This window comes from Excalfactoria chinensis, chromosome 9 (assembly GCF_039878825.1).
Source record: "Excalfactoria chinensis isolate bCotChi1 chromosome 9, bCotChi1.hap2, whole genome shotgun sequence".
Lineage (NCBI taxonomy): Eukaryota > Metazoa > Chordata > Aves > Galliformes > Phasianidae > Excalfactoria > Excalfactoria chinensis.
The window spans coordinates 2,719,734-2,732,174 of record NC_092833.1 but is presented as its reverse complement, the minus strand read 5'-3'; positions in this window follow the sequence as shown (position 1 = coordinate 2,732,174).

Here is a 12,441-nt window from a genome sequence, read left to right as displayed (position 1 = left end):
AGGCACTGTACTAAAGTGGATCAAAGTTTCGCCAAGGTCATTGCAGAAATCACTACCAGAGCTGCTCTCCAAAGCCCTCATGCAAGCACCAGATTGCTATTACAAAGTCTGATTCAAAGGAGAACACTACCACAACAATAACTTATACACAAAAGTTCCAAGTGTATACACACCTCCACACAACTCGAGCTACGTAAATATGTCCCATATTTTCAGTGGCAAATATAACTTCACATCTGCCATTAAGACACCAACAGAGCTGCTGTGTTCTCATAATTAGGTGGCATTTCACCCATGCATGGCTGCTGATGGGCAAAGAAATTCCTTTGCTTAAACAGAAAGGATTTTAAGTTTTGTCAGCTGCCAAAATGTTGGGCCAGACACAGTAGCAGAACTGCCCCATCATCATTTAAGTCTGAATAGCACACATAGAAAAGACTCGAGATCTCTATGCTAACTTCTTACATCATGAACACACCTAAATTTCATTTTCCTAATAACTACTGGTTTGATTGCATAGCTTTACTTGTGATCAGATGCTTCTGACTGGGTGCCTGTGAGCAGCCCTTATGTTATTTATGAAGCCCGCAACAGGAAAAGAGGATTCAGCAACAGTAAGTCAGAAGGTACAACTGATACCCCTGTTCAAGTTTTATAATCACTTCAATTGCTTTTCTGTATGTTTTATGTGACCCTGTTGTACTTCAGAATATTTGAACTCTTTCTCACTCTTGAGAATACATTTAAGTATTATCAATTCCAAGTGGTTTATCTTACTTCAGCTTACATAACAGTGAATTCCATGTTCTCTATCTACTTACATGATGCTACAGTTCTAAAGTGTTGCACTCCTTCCCACACACACTTGCGCTATTGTCTGGACTACAATTATATACACACAGACAACAGAAACACAGACTACTCTTCATTGTGCAATCTGACTTTATTTATTTTCCTTCAGGAGAACTGCTAGGCATTTTTTAATTCAGAAAGCCATTTTTCCTGTTTGCTGCTACCACATTTAGCAACACGCATCTAGGGAAAACACTTTCATTTGAAGACTTTGGGGGACAATGCAAGCTCCGCATTAGTTAGAAAATACTGACACCTCATTTTACGAGGGATGCTGGCTTCTAAGTGGATACTTCACCTTTTAAAGGGCTCATTACATTGCTGGCTATACTCTCTACCATTACCCAAATTTCATCCGTCATCAACAACAGAAAGCAATCAGGCTGTTCTAAAGCTCTAGAGGCATTTCAGTGCTGATAGATTCTAAGTAGAGAAAATAAAAAGAGCAATTTCTCATTCATGAGTTGTCTCTTACTTTTCTTAGTTATCTCTCTTGGTTCTCTGTCAAATGTCCCACCCAGGACTAAAATGAAAATGCACTCATAAAATATGTGAGAAAATACTGTCCTTTTTTTCTTCGAGTATGTGTCTCTTTCAATGGCAAAGATGTGCTGATTGTAGTTTTGTTTCTTCCTAAAATGCATACTTTGTCCTGTTGGTGTTAGCAGATCACAGACAGTTATTCCATTTAGAGATTATAACTAACAATGATAGTTACACCAAAATTTATATCTATCTTGAAGAAATAAAACTTTACATGGCAGTAACAATAAGAGAAAAGATTGTAGGTCTGCTTTTTGCATAGCTTCACATAAAGTATTATTTGCTGTAAGGGTTTATTTCATCAGTGATCTCTGCAGGAAGGAGAAAATTACTGATAAAGTTAGGCACTGCAGTCAGATTCTGAATTGCTTGCGTATGGACAAGCCAATTAGTGACTAGCAATAAGTCATCAGGTGCAATTGAAAGGAATATGCAATCTGGCTTTGCCTTTCTCAAGAGGCACTTATCTTCATCTACTGCAGCTATAACTTGAAACTCCTCTGCAGTTGCCATCTGGCATGTAAGTGTGGATCTGGGCTTAAATGAGAAACAATAAAGATAGATGAGAGCCTAGATGCTTTGAGCTGCACAGGACTGCTTTTTAGAAGATTCTTTATATTAAATTACATCGAAAATCAAGATTTTGAGCATTATATTTATATCTCATCATATCATTTTCAAGTGTATATAAAACAGTTTAAATAATCTTCTAGCTAAGCCATTGAAATCTAGACTAATGAGGGCTGAGAGATACTCCTTAGCCGACAAAATGATAGAAGAAATCAATAAGAGGAACAATGTTAAAATAGGTAAATGTGATACTTACATTTACATTTAATGTAAATGAATACATTTAATATTTTCTTTGAGGTACAACGTTATGTGTTTTTAAAAGTGTACAAATATGAACACAAATTTAATTACATTTTTTAATTAAAGTCATGTTGTGCATCAGTGACTACTGGGACTACAACACAGGAAAGGCATCAGAAAGACATTAAAGCATTGCAGCTCAGCAACACCTGCATAACACTTTCTGCTGCTGCTGAAACACAGAGGCTTCCAATGAGAATGAGTACAATCATTGTGTGCACAGAGAGGATGCCCTTGCAAGAACAGTGATATTGTTGTATTTACTCAAAATACTAAAAGTATGCTACAGACCAATCATGCATTTTCTTCCTTGGTTGACTACAAGCATTCTGGCATGCAATCCAGAAGCTTGATAAATAGTAGACAATGTAGAAGAAGTACTACTAAATAATAGGAAAGGAGAACAAAGAGAAGTTACTTGAGGACCAAAAATTCTGTTGGTTCTCCGAAAGTGTCAGCAAACTTAATCAACAAACACGTGTGATTATGGCAGCAGGAACCAAAATCTGGATTATTCTCATTGCTTCGAGTGAGGAAACAATAAGATACTGCTCAGATGAGCAATAATGAAAATTCTCAAGGCTCTCAATGCAAAAAGTTCTTTGCAATGCACTGAAAGACCATAATTATCTCATTATCATTGTAAAAAGAAATTGTGTAAGCATAACATGATAGAAAACAAAGCAATAACAGGGTAGTAACAAAGTCCTAATCTGCAGCAAGTAAGGATTTGCTCAAAAGCAGAGCCACAGAAACAAAGAAACTGCTTACCCTTGGAAGACCTCAGGCATACAGAGGGTGTGCCCAGTACCGATTCCAAACCACAGTGAGAAGTTCTTCTCTGTTGATTTGCCCAAATACAGCAGTGGGTACATTACAGCACCTTTCCTGTACAGTAACTTTGATGGGCAAAAGCACATTAAAGCAAAAGTGTTTTCTGTCTCAGTCCTCTCTGAGTTAACACCAACATATCAGCTAACCAATAATGCGTTCCTTTTTGTAGTAGTATTACTTGCACTTTCAGCTCAGCAGAAATACTAGATACCAAATTTCCAATGATTTAGATGCTTTACATCAAGAAAAGTAAACATTTAACAAGAACGACGTTGTGGCTTCCAGTACAATGATTAAAAACACCTGTATATTATAGAGGAAGATTACAGTAGCACACAAAATCCATCAACAGATACTTCATATCCTGTGAGAATTAAAAGGAAGGTCCCCCAATGCCTTTTTAAAATCCACTGGAAAGAAACACTAAGTTTCTTACACTGAAACACTGGTGCTAATTCTCTGCATAGATGTTATTTCCACATAATATTCTGTCCCTTTGTCAAAGTGATTACACTGCCCAACGTATTCCTATTGCTGAGATTCTATCAGCCAATAATACCGCTATTCTGGGAAGATAATTTGTAATGATATCTGATGCAAACACTGCAAACGCAGTGAGCTATTTTAATTTTGCTGAAGTTTAAGCTACAAGGAAGAAAAACAACCAAAAACAAAAGACAGAACAAAACAATTGATGTATAGTAACAGAATTTTACTAACATTGGAGGATTAGAGAGAGAAGGGGAAAAAAAACCCACACAAATACAAACTCTTACAAATACACAGCAGATTCTCCAGTAAAAGAAAGAAATGAACCAAGCACAAATGTTCCATCTAGTTCACCTGTGACAAAAAAATAAAATGCTTTTATCATTGTGAAGCCTAAAACTTGAGAGGAATTTTTATTTCTCTGCCTTTCACTGTTTTTATCTTTCAGATAAGTCTTTCGTGCAGCCAAGTCAACTTTTATGATTGTTGTTTGAGTCCCTTTAAGTTGTTTTTTTTTTCTTGGCTTTCAAATAAAGCATTGTGTGCTGCCCTCTGCTTTACCTCTGCTCATTTATCTTCTGCAGCTCCAGAGAACTAGAGTATACCAGAGACTGCTGTGCTTTGTTTCTGTACAGCATTTTAGCCTTTTGATTTCCACTGTCTGACTCAGAAATAATGGATTTGCTAATGTTTGCCTTCAATTCTAATAGCAACCAAGTAACCGAATGACTTCCCATTTACAGGCAGTAAACATTTTCTTCTCTACCCCATTTGTAATTTTTGATGTAATGTTCAAACTAGGGTTAACTGCAGCATTTAAGTAATATAAAAGTTTGAGTATTTACTTCATAGATTAAGCTGAGTGAATGATTGCCTTGTTGTCCAAGCCAAGACTTGAAGCTAATGCTTTCCAATACCATTATGGAGGGTAAAGGTTAATGAACATTTCTCTCATGTTTCTCTTCTCCATCTCTTCCCAACTGATGTTTTTTCTGCCCTGAAATACACATCAGTAAGGGCTAGATGCCAAGAACCAGCAGATTACGCTGACTTGCTGTGCTGCTCTTTTGGCACATTTTACAATTACAAGGCCTAATTCTACAGCCTTGATGTGTGCATAACTTCTGTAAGGCCCTTGGAGCTTTCTGTCTCAAGAGCTGCAGCTAATGCCAAATTCTGGTAGAGAAGCTGATTCATAGCATCTGGAGCAACTTTGGTTTGGAATTTCATAATCACAGTTCTACACCTAGATGTGTTCCAGCTCATGTTCTACTTCACAGTAATGGGACAGTAACAGAATGGTGGGGTTTCTTCAAACCCCCACAGGAAGCAGACCAGAACTGAAACCCATGGAAACACACCAGTGTAAAAAAGAGTGGGATCTATTGTCTGAGTAATTGTCAGAACATTGTATGATTTTGTAGTGGTAACTTTGTCTTAATTTACGTGCTGGAAGACAGGATTTAATTAGTTCATCTTTCATAGCTGACTTGATACTTTCTGTGGTTGTTTGCTGCGCCCTTACAGGGCAGCAGAATGCTTCTGCTCTTGCACATCTTCTGGCCTGATACTCTTCTCTTTCCCATACAATCTCTTTCACATCCAGGCACTGCAGACACAATATTGCAATTCCTTTGATGTCAGGAGGGCACAGTAGAGAACACAATTAGGATCAAGCCGACTGGTCTGTGTGCTTACCAACAGCAAATTATTGCAGATACACTCAGTTCAGAAAACATTCTATTTATTGAACAGCCTCTAAAATTAGAAATGGGAAGCTTATGTTCAAAGGGAACAATGAAGAAATGTTTATTTTAACAACCATGACAGCTTGCATCAAAAATGGTGAAGCTCCTCAGCAAGCACAGCTACCACTGCCATCAGTGCTGCTGCACTAACTGTGTTAACTTGAGTTCTTGCCCTCAGTTTTCAAGGTTGATGTACAAGATTTAATCTTAAGATTGATTCTCTTTTTTCCTTTTCTTGTAAATGAAGCACAATGTTTCCCCTTATAGGAAATCTTCTTTATTCCCCAAATATATAACAGTAATTTAAAATATACAAAGAGGAGGTTTTAATTCTAGCTATTCTTGTTTTGAATAAGCTTTATATGTTCAGTAGGCTTGCTCAGCAGAAATAAATGATCAATTTTGCTTTGGGATGTCAGCTTTATGAAGTTTTTTAACTGGCTTTTTTCTCCCTCAAAGGAAGTTGGGAGAATTAATGTTTCTGTAATGTTGTAGATTTAGCCTTAGAAAGAAAGGCCTGGAAACATTAGAATTTATAAATGCTTTAAAGCAACAGACAGAACACTTTCTATACTTAACTACATTTTTAAGCTTGTGCCTTTCCTGGGGAATCTAATTTATGAATTCAGGCTTCCAAAGTGCGTAGAGTACATACTCTGCTTCCAGTCACAAGCCAAAGTTCCAAATGCTGAAACCATCCCTGAGGCAGCATTAGGCAAGGCCAGACAAAGACATGAAGGACAGTTTCTGTTCCCAGTGCAGCAGTGAAGTTCTACCTTTTGCATGTGTGTTTCAGACAGCAAAGTTTAAAATTCATTCCATAATCCCATAATTTATTTTTTTTAATATTTTACTATATGTCAAGTAAGAGGAGTGTTTGTGCTCCCTATCAACACTGTGGTAATTAGAGGTTTTGGGGTAGATTACACAGCTAGAGACATTCTGGCATCTTGAGATGCTTGAGATTTTAATATGACTGAGATTTTAATATTTCCATCCCCAGTACACTTAAAGACCCTTGCACCACTGCAGGTCTCTGCATTCTTAGAATCACAGACTGGCTTGTGTTGGAACAGACCCTAAAGACCACTTGTTTTCAACTGCTTGCTGTGGGAAGGGTTTCCATCCACCTGATCAGACCCCATCCAACCTGACCTTGAGTATGTCTGAGGATGTGGCAGCCACAACCTCTCAGCAGCCTGTGCCAGTGCCACACCGCACCACGAGGGAAACCATCTCCTCTTAACATCTAGCCTAAGTCTTCCCTGCTTCGGTTTAAAAGCATCCTGCCTTGTTCTATCACTATAAGACGGTGTAAAAAGTCGATTTCCCTCCTGTTTATAAGCTCCCTTTAAGGCCTACAGCCTCAGCGAAGCCATAAGAACGCACAGATATTTCGATTGTAACCCGATTTCGTCACCCCGTTGGTGCCAGCCGCGGCCCGCAGAGCTCTGCTCTCCCTTACAAGCAGGAACGGCAGCGGGCTGCCAACCGCAGGACACGGTGCTGCAGGGACCGCGGGGGCTGCAGCGTCCGGCAGCGCGGTAAGGGTCGAGCCGCGGGCACGGTGCGATCGGGAGGCAGACGGGGCTGGGGGCAGCGGCAGCGCCGAGCCCGCGGCTTTCCCTGACTTCTGCGAAGCCAGGCAAGGGCCGGGAGGCCGGGGACTGCGCAGCAGCTGCTCCTCCGGGTTAGAGCCGGAGCGGCACAGCAGGCGGTGTCTGTTGCATGTCTGAGCTCAGGCACTGAAAGTACGGCGCTGTCCCTGAAGAATACAGGAACATTACACATCCATATATTTTTATATGGATACTTAGAACGATAATTAAAGCTGATAAATGAGCTTTGGCTTTTGTTTGTTTGTTTGTTTTTCCCCAAACGCTTCGTATTGTGTCAGTGAGTTAAAGCAGACGTTTTAATCCCTAGCTTTCCCCGTGTAACCGTTCTCCTGTCTCCTCTCCTTCAGCCTCCGAGTCTGTCTCCCCTCTCACGCAGCAGCTGGTGTTTGGATTTATAAATGATCCCTGGAGTTGCATTATTCAGAGACATCAGCAGGCATCGGGCCATGGCATGGCTGTGTTTGTTTTCCTTAAGCTCTGTGGCAATACAGTGTGCAGTCAGTTCATTCCTGATCGTTAGTAGCTGCAGTTTAGGACTGGTCACATTGCACAGTTCTAGCAGTAAACTAACTTCGTGCCTTTAACCTCAGAAATGCAAATTGCAGAATTTAGCTTAGGTTTGGTTAGATAATGAGCTAATGAGCACTCAGATGGTCTGGAAATATTTGTGAAGGACTTTGGGGAAGCCCGGAGGTGCCCAAGGGGCAACGAGGGCACAAGGTGACAGTCCTGTCAAAGGCAAATTGGAACTATTTGAGGTTCTGCCTTTTAAAGTACTTTAATGAGATAAATCACATGTCATTGCAGTGATGATTTCTAAGGTCTTATTTTATAAAACGCTTTAGCAACAACTGCAGCATTTGGCAGGGCAGGTTGGAGCAGCTGGGGGAAGCTGCCCACTCCACGGCCGCAGGGTGCTGCTGCCCTGAGGCTGCCAGATCTCCAGAGCGATTTCACAGCCTGAGTTTTTCCTGTCTTGGTTCACTGTAATGCATCACTGAAAAATGCTGTAGAAGCCTCTGTATCCACCAAGCATTCTGCACTTTTCTCAATACTAAGACAGAAACTAAGAAACTAGCCATGAGGGTTATGCAATCTCAAAACCCCTAAGAAATGCCATAATGTGTCTGACCAGAGGTCTGTCCAGCCCAGTGGGCGTCAGTTCCAGAATGCCACTTTTTTCTTTGGTTAGATAGAAATCTCTGTACAGATGGAATATTCTCAGGAGCAAGCAAAGCATTTGGAGGGATGATAAGTCACACACGTTTGTCTGTTTGGTTTGAATTCTTTGACTGTAAAAGGTGAAGCAAGTAGAAACTCTAAGTTAATCAACTAATAGAAATATAAAGACAACAAGCAATGTGAAATTCTTTGCCTAGGAACCATTTACTTAAAAAACTTAATTGCCATGCAGTCCTTGGTGTTACTAGACAAATTCATGTGTTAGAATAAGAAATGAATGCATTCATTCTGATGGCTTAAAAATTTGTTAGCTTTTTGGTCACTGCAGTTTGATGGGGAAGTTACTGCTTGCACAAAGCAGAAGGAAAAATGGTGACTATCCCAAAATAAAGCTTATCTTCTGTTTAAGCACAATAACTCCATACACCACGAAGGACAGCATTTGGTGTGCGTTGGGTCCTTTTCACAGATATGTGAAGGGGGAAGAAAAGATGGTTTTTGTCAAGCTGCATACGCTGTTGCTCTGGTGGATCCTGCAACAAGCTTGGAGTTGGTTTGGAGGTTTCTTTGACTTAGAAATGGTGGTGAGACTTACAACTCTAATGTGGAGATTGAACATCTTTTGGATAATGCTGAATATGATCAAAAATCATGTATCCTACCATGTACTTTGTTAATGAATCTTCAGTGAAAGTCAAAGAAATGAAGTACACCGGAGTCACTGGAATTTAACAATTATGTGATCCATCATGTGGCCCTGAAAAAGCCATTTTAGAGGATTTGAGTGTCATATTAAGCAGTGAATAATATTTATAGCCATCTTGTAAAATTCTTCTTGGCTGGGGCGAGTAACTTTTTGATAAGCAAATAAAAAACCACCCTATATTATACATTTTTCATTTTTTCTCTTACCCAGATATTTATGTTATCTTCATTATCAAAGTGGAAAGGTTGGATACACAGGTATGTATGGAGGACTGCTTCCACAGAAAGTACATCCTGGGAACATAAAGACTGTACTAACTTCTGTTATAGCAATAGTTCCCATTAGTAATAGCATGAGAAAAATCTCAGGTACCTGATCATATTTTTAAGGGTTATTTGTGTAATATGGTCTTCTGTGATTTTAGTTACCTGGTAAAAATGTACTTTTTTCTCAGACTTTGAGAATGTCTTACAGCCATAACATCCTTAGCATCACCTAGTGTAACTCAGATGGGCTCAGTGCACCTACATAAATTTATATGAAATAACCATGTGACCCCATGAAAGAAAGGATATGAGCAGCTTTGAACTTGTTAAAATCAAAATTTTATATAAATTAGTCTAGATTTGCCCTCACAGGAGGAGATAACACTTTCATCCTGTGCTGAAATTCAGTTTCTTTCTGCTCTTTATAGAAGTCTTACCTCAAGGGTGAGCCTGCCTCACAGCATGCACGTATCAGTGTCTTTTCCTCCAGTTTACTAATTTAACAGCTCTTGAATCAGACTGCACTGCTCAGCACTCCATTGTGCTTCTGATAATTAATCAGATATGGCTCTAATTAATGACTTTCAGCAGAATTTAACTGTGGTCATCTGTAATGTCATCTGTTATTGATGTATTTTAGGAATATAAGCAATAGAAAAAGAACTTGTAGGATTTTTTTAATGAGAATTATAACCGTTTTTTCCATCATATAATCTATTGCATTAAGTGAGGCTTCCTCATTTGAAGCTATCTGTGCTTTTATGCACAGCTGCATGGTGTGCCATATTGTTTTCTATGATGCAGGCAGTAACATAGCAGCTACCGTGTAGTAGGTATGTTTGGCCAAGGCTACTGGGACTTTCTCAGGGCAGAGCATGTGTAGCTCTGAATCAGAAGAGCTCACCGGGTGCCAGACAGTTGCTGCAGGAAATGCGAACCTGTTAATTGTTTTCTTTGAGTCTTATTCTTGGAATCATCCCATTTGTCATTAAAAGCAAAACCTCCACACTGTCCGGTCAGAGCTGTGCTTGTTTCCATCATTTTTGAATTCTGAAGATGGCAAAGATGACAAAAGCTGTGTAATGTTTCAGAAGAATGGCAAAAGGCAGGGTCTGTCATGGCAGGAGGGAAGCCAAACTGGCAGGAGATGTATTTATAAAATTCACTCATTTTATGCAAAAAAACAAACTTAGTTGTTCCTTAAATCCAGAATTGATCTTAGAAAATACATATTAGACTCAAACAAAGAAACAAACAAATTAGCATACTAGTTCTGCTTGATAAATGTGATGTTAAATGACCTGTTCCCAAGCATTCTATTAAATGTTTCACAATTCTTGAAAGCTGAATATGAGGTCCTGCTACAGATCTAGCACAGACAGTTATAAAGATGTTTTATCAGTAATGCTCCTACAGCTCAGTCTCGTATCTGTTTCTTTAACACATTTTTCACTAATGCCTTATAAATGCTTACAGAGTTCTGAAATACAGGTTTGTGGATGGGCTGTTTTTGTGGGTTTGTTTGTTTTGTTTTGTTTTGTTTTTCTAATGGGATTTCAGGTGCTTTGACTTGGTTTGATGTTTTGAGGTGCACACACAGAGATGGCACTAATACAGCAAGCACTTGAGTAGCAAAGCAGACTGCTAAAACCTTGCTGGTTTACAGCAAAGTGGCAGCAAGTCACTCTGATCGCATGAAGACAGTTCAAACGCACAAGAGTTGTTATGGTGGAAGATTACAAATGTAAAATATCTGTGATTGTCTGCCCCTTTTCTCAAAATACTGAAGACTTGAAACTGAGTGCCCAGTGGTGAGTGCCCAGTCAGTACAGAAAGTTACTGCACAATTTGCTATTTCTGCTTTTGGAATATGGGACTTTGGCAGTTACAGCAAATTAAGATTGTGGGAGGCTTAACTCTTAAAATCCAAGCAGTGATAAATAAATTTAAAAAAAATAAAAATGATTACTATTAGCAAGAGAGAGATCTTAAGTTTATCTTAAGTTTATTTAATAATAAACTTGATTTAGTAACAATGCTGCTTTGTAAACTCAATAATAGAATGCTGGAAAGAAGCTGATGTGAAACACAGCACTTGTTCTTGGAAGACTTGTTAGGATTCCTCTTCTGGAGCCTGTGCTTAATCAGTGTCTAAACATACTAGGAAAGTACACAGCTCACCTGGATCAGACAGAAAATTCAAGGCCTAAAATTGCATGTGCATAACAATGCCTTGTTCCTTGTAATACAGAAGGCACATTCATTTGAAGTAGAGTACTAGAGTTTGTTCAAAATAAACACCACCTGATCTTTTCTGAGTTTGTTGTGTAGTTGAGGTTTGTGGTGGCTGGTGGTGATTGGCTTTCTTTATTCACATCAGTTTCTGGCTAGGTAGAGCGTTTTAATGCAAGAACAATTATAAGTACAAAAACTATTCCTTTATACAGTTAGTCATTCTCAGGGGATTCTGTTTCCTTTCTCACAGTTACAGGAGTGGAAGAGCAGAAATGAAGATTTGAATTCTACAAGAGCTGAACAATTGTTTTTTTCTGCTGATTAATAGCATCACGACATTGAAGTGCTCCTAAAGTTTAGTTACCAAAATCCCTAAGAGATTTGCTTTCTTGGTTGCAACCCAATTTGAGATGGTACACTCAGTCCTTTCCTCCCTTCTCAATTTACAGACATTATGTTTTTCATATTTCTTCATCTCTGTTAGACGACAAGATACATACTTGACCTAATTAGTATTTACTTCATCAGAATTACCACAGAAGTAGAACAGTTCAATTATCTGTGTACTTTCTCAAACGTATTTCATATTTCAGCTATGCTTAGGAGCTGCATTAAGATATGATCTTCAAAATAGAGGAGTGTTCACTCCAGCTGGAATTCCTTTCCAGTCATCCTTTTTTCTCAGTCTAAAAGATGAGATGTACCTAGAATGCTTTCTTGGGAATGCAGCTTTTCACCCTTTCCAGCTTGAGATGATCCATACCTGATAGTCTTCTAAGCCCAGATTTACCTATTTTGAATAGGAAACCCAGGGAAGAGCAGCTGAGCCTGAAAGGCTTCTTTGAAATCTTAAAAGCTATACTGTACCTGCTGAGTAAGTTAGGATACACTGCATATGGGTACTGAGAATAACAGCGTTGCTGTTTTGATTATTATTCATATTTTCATTTCCATATAAATATATTTTGAAATGCCTCTTAGCTTATCTCTTGTTAGATCTTTTCCGTTTTATATATAGGAGCTGCAATCCAACAATCAAAGGCATCTTTTTCAGGTGAGAAAAAAGTGCATAGGATAAAAAGCTGCTTTAAAAG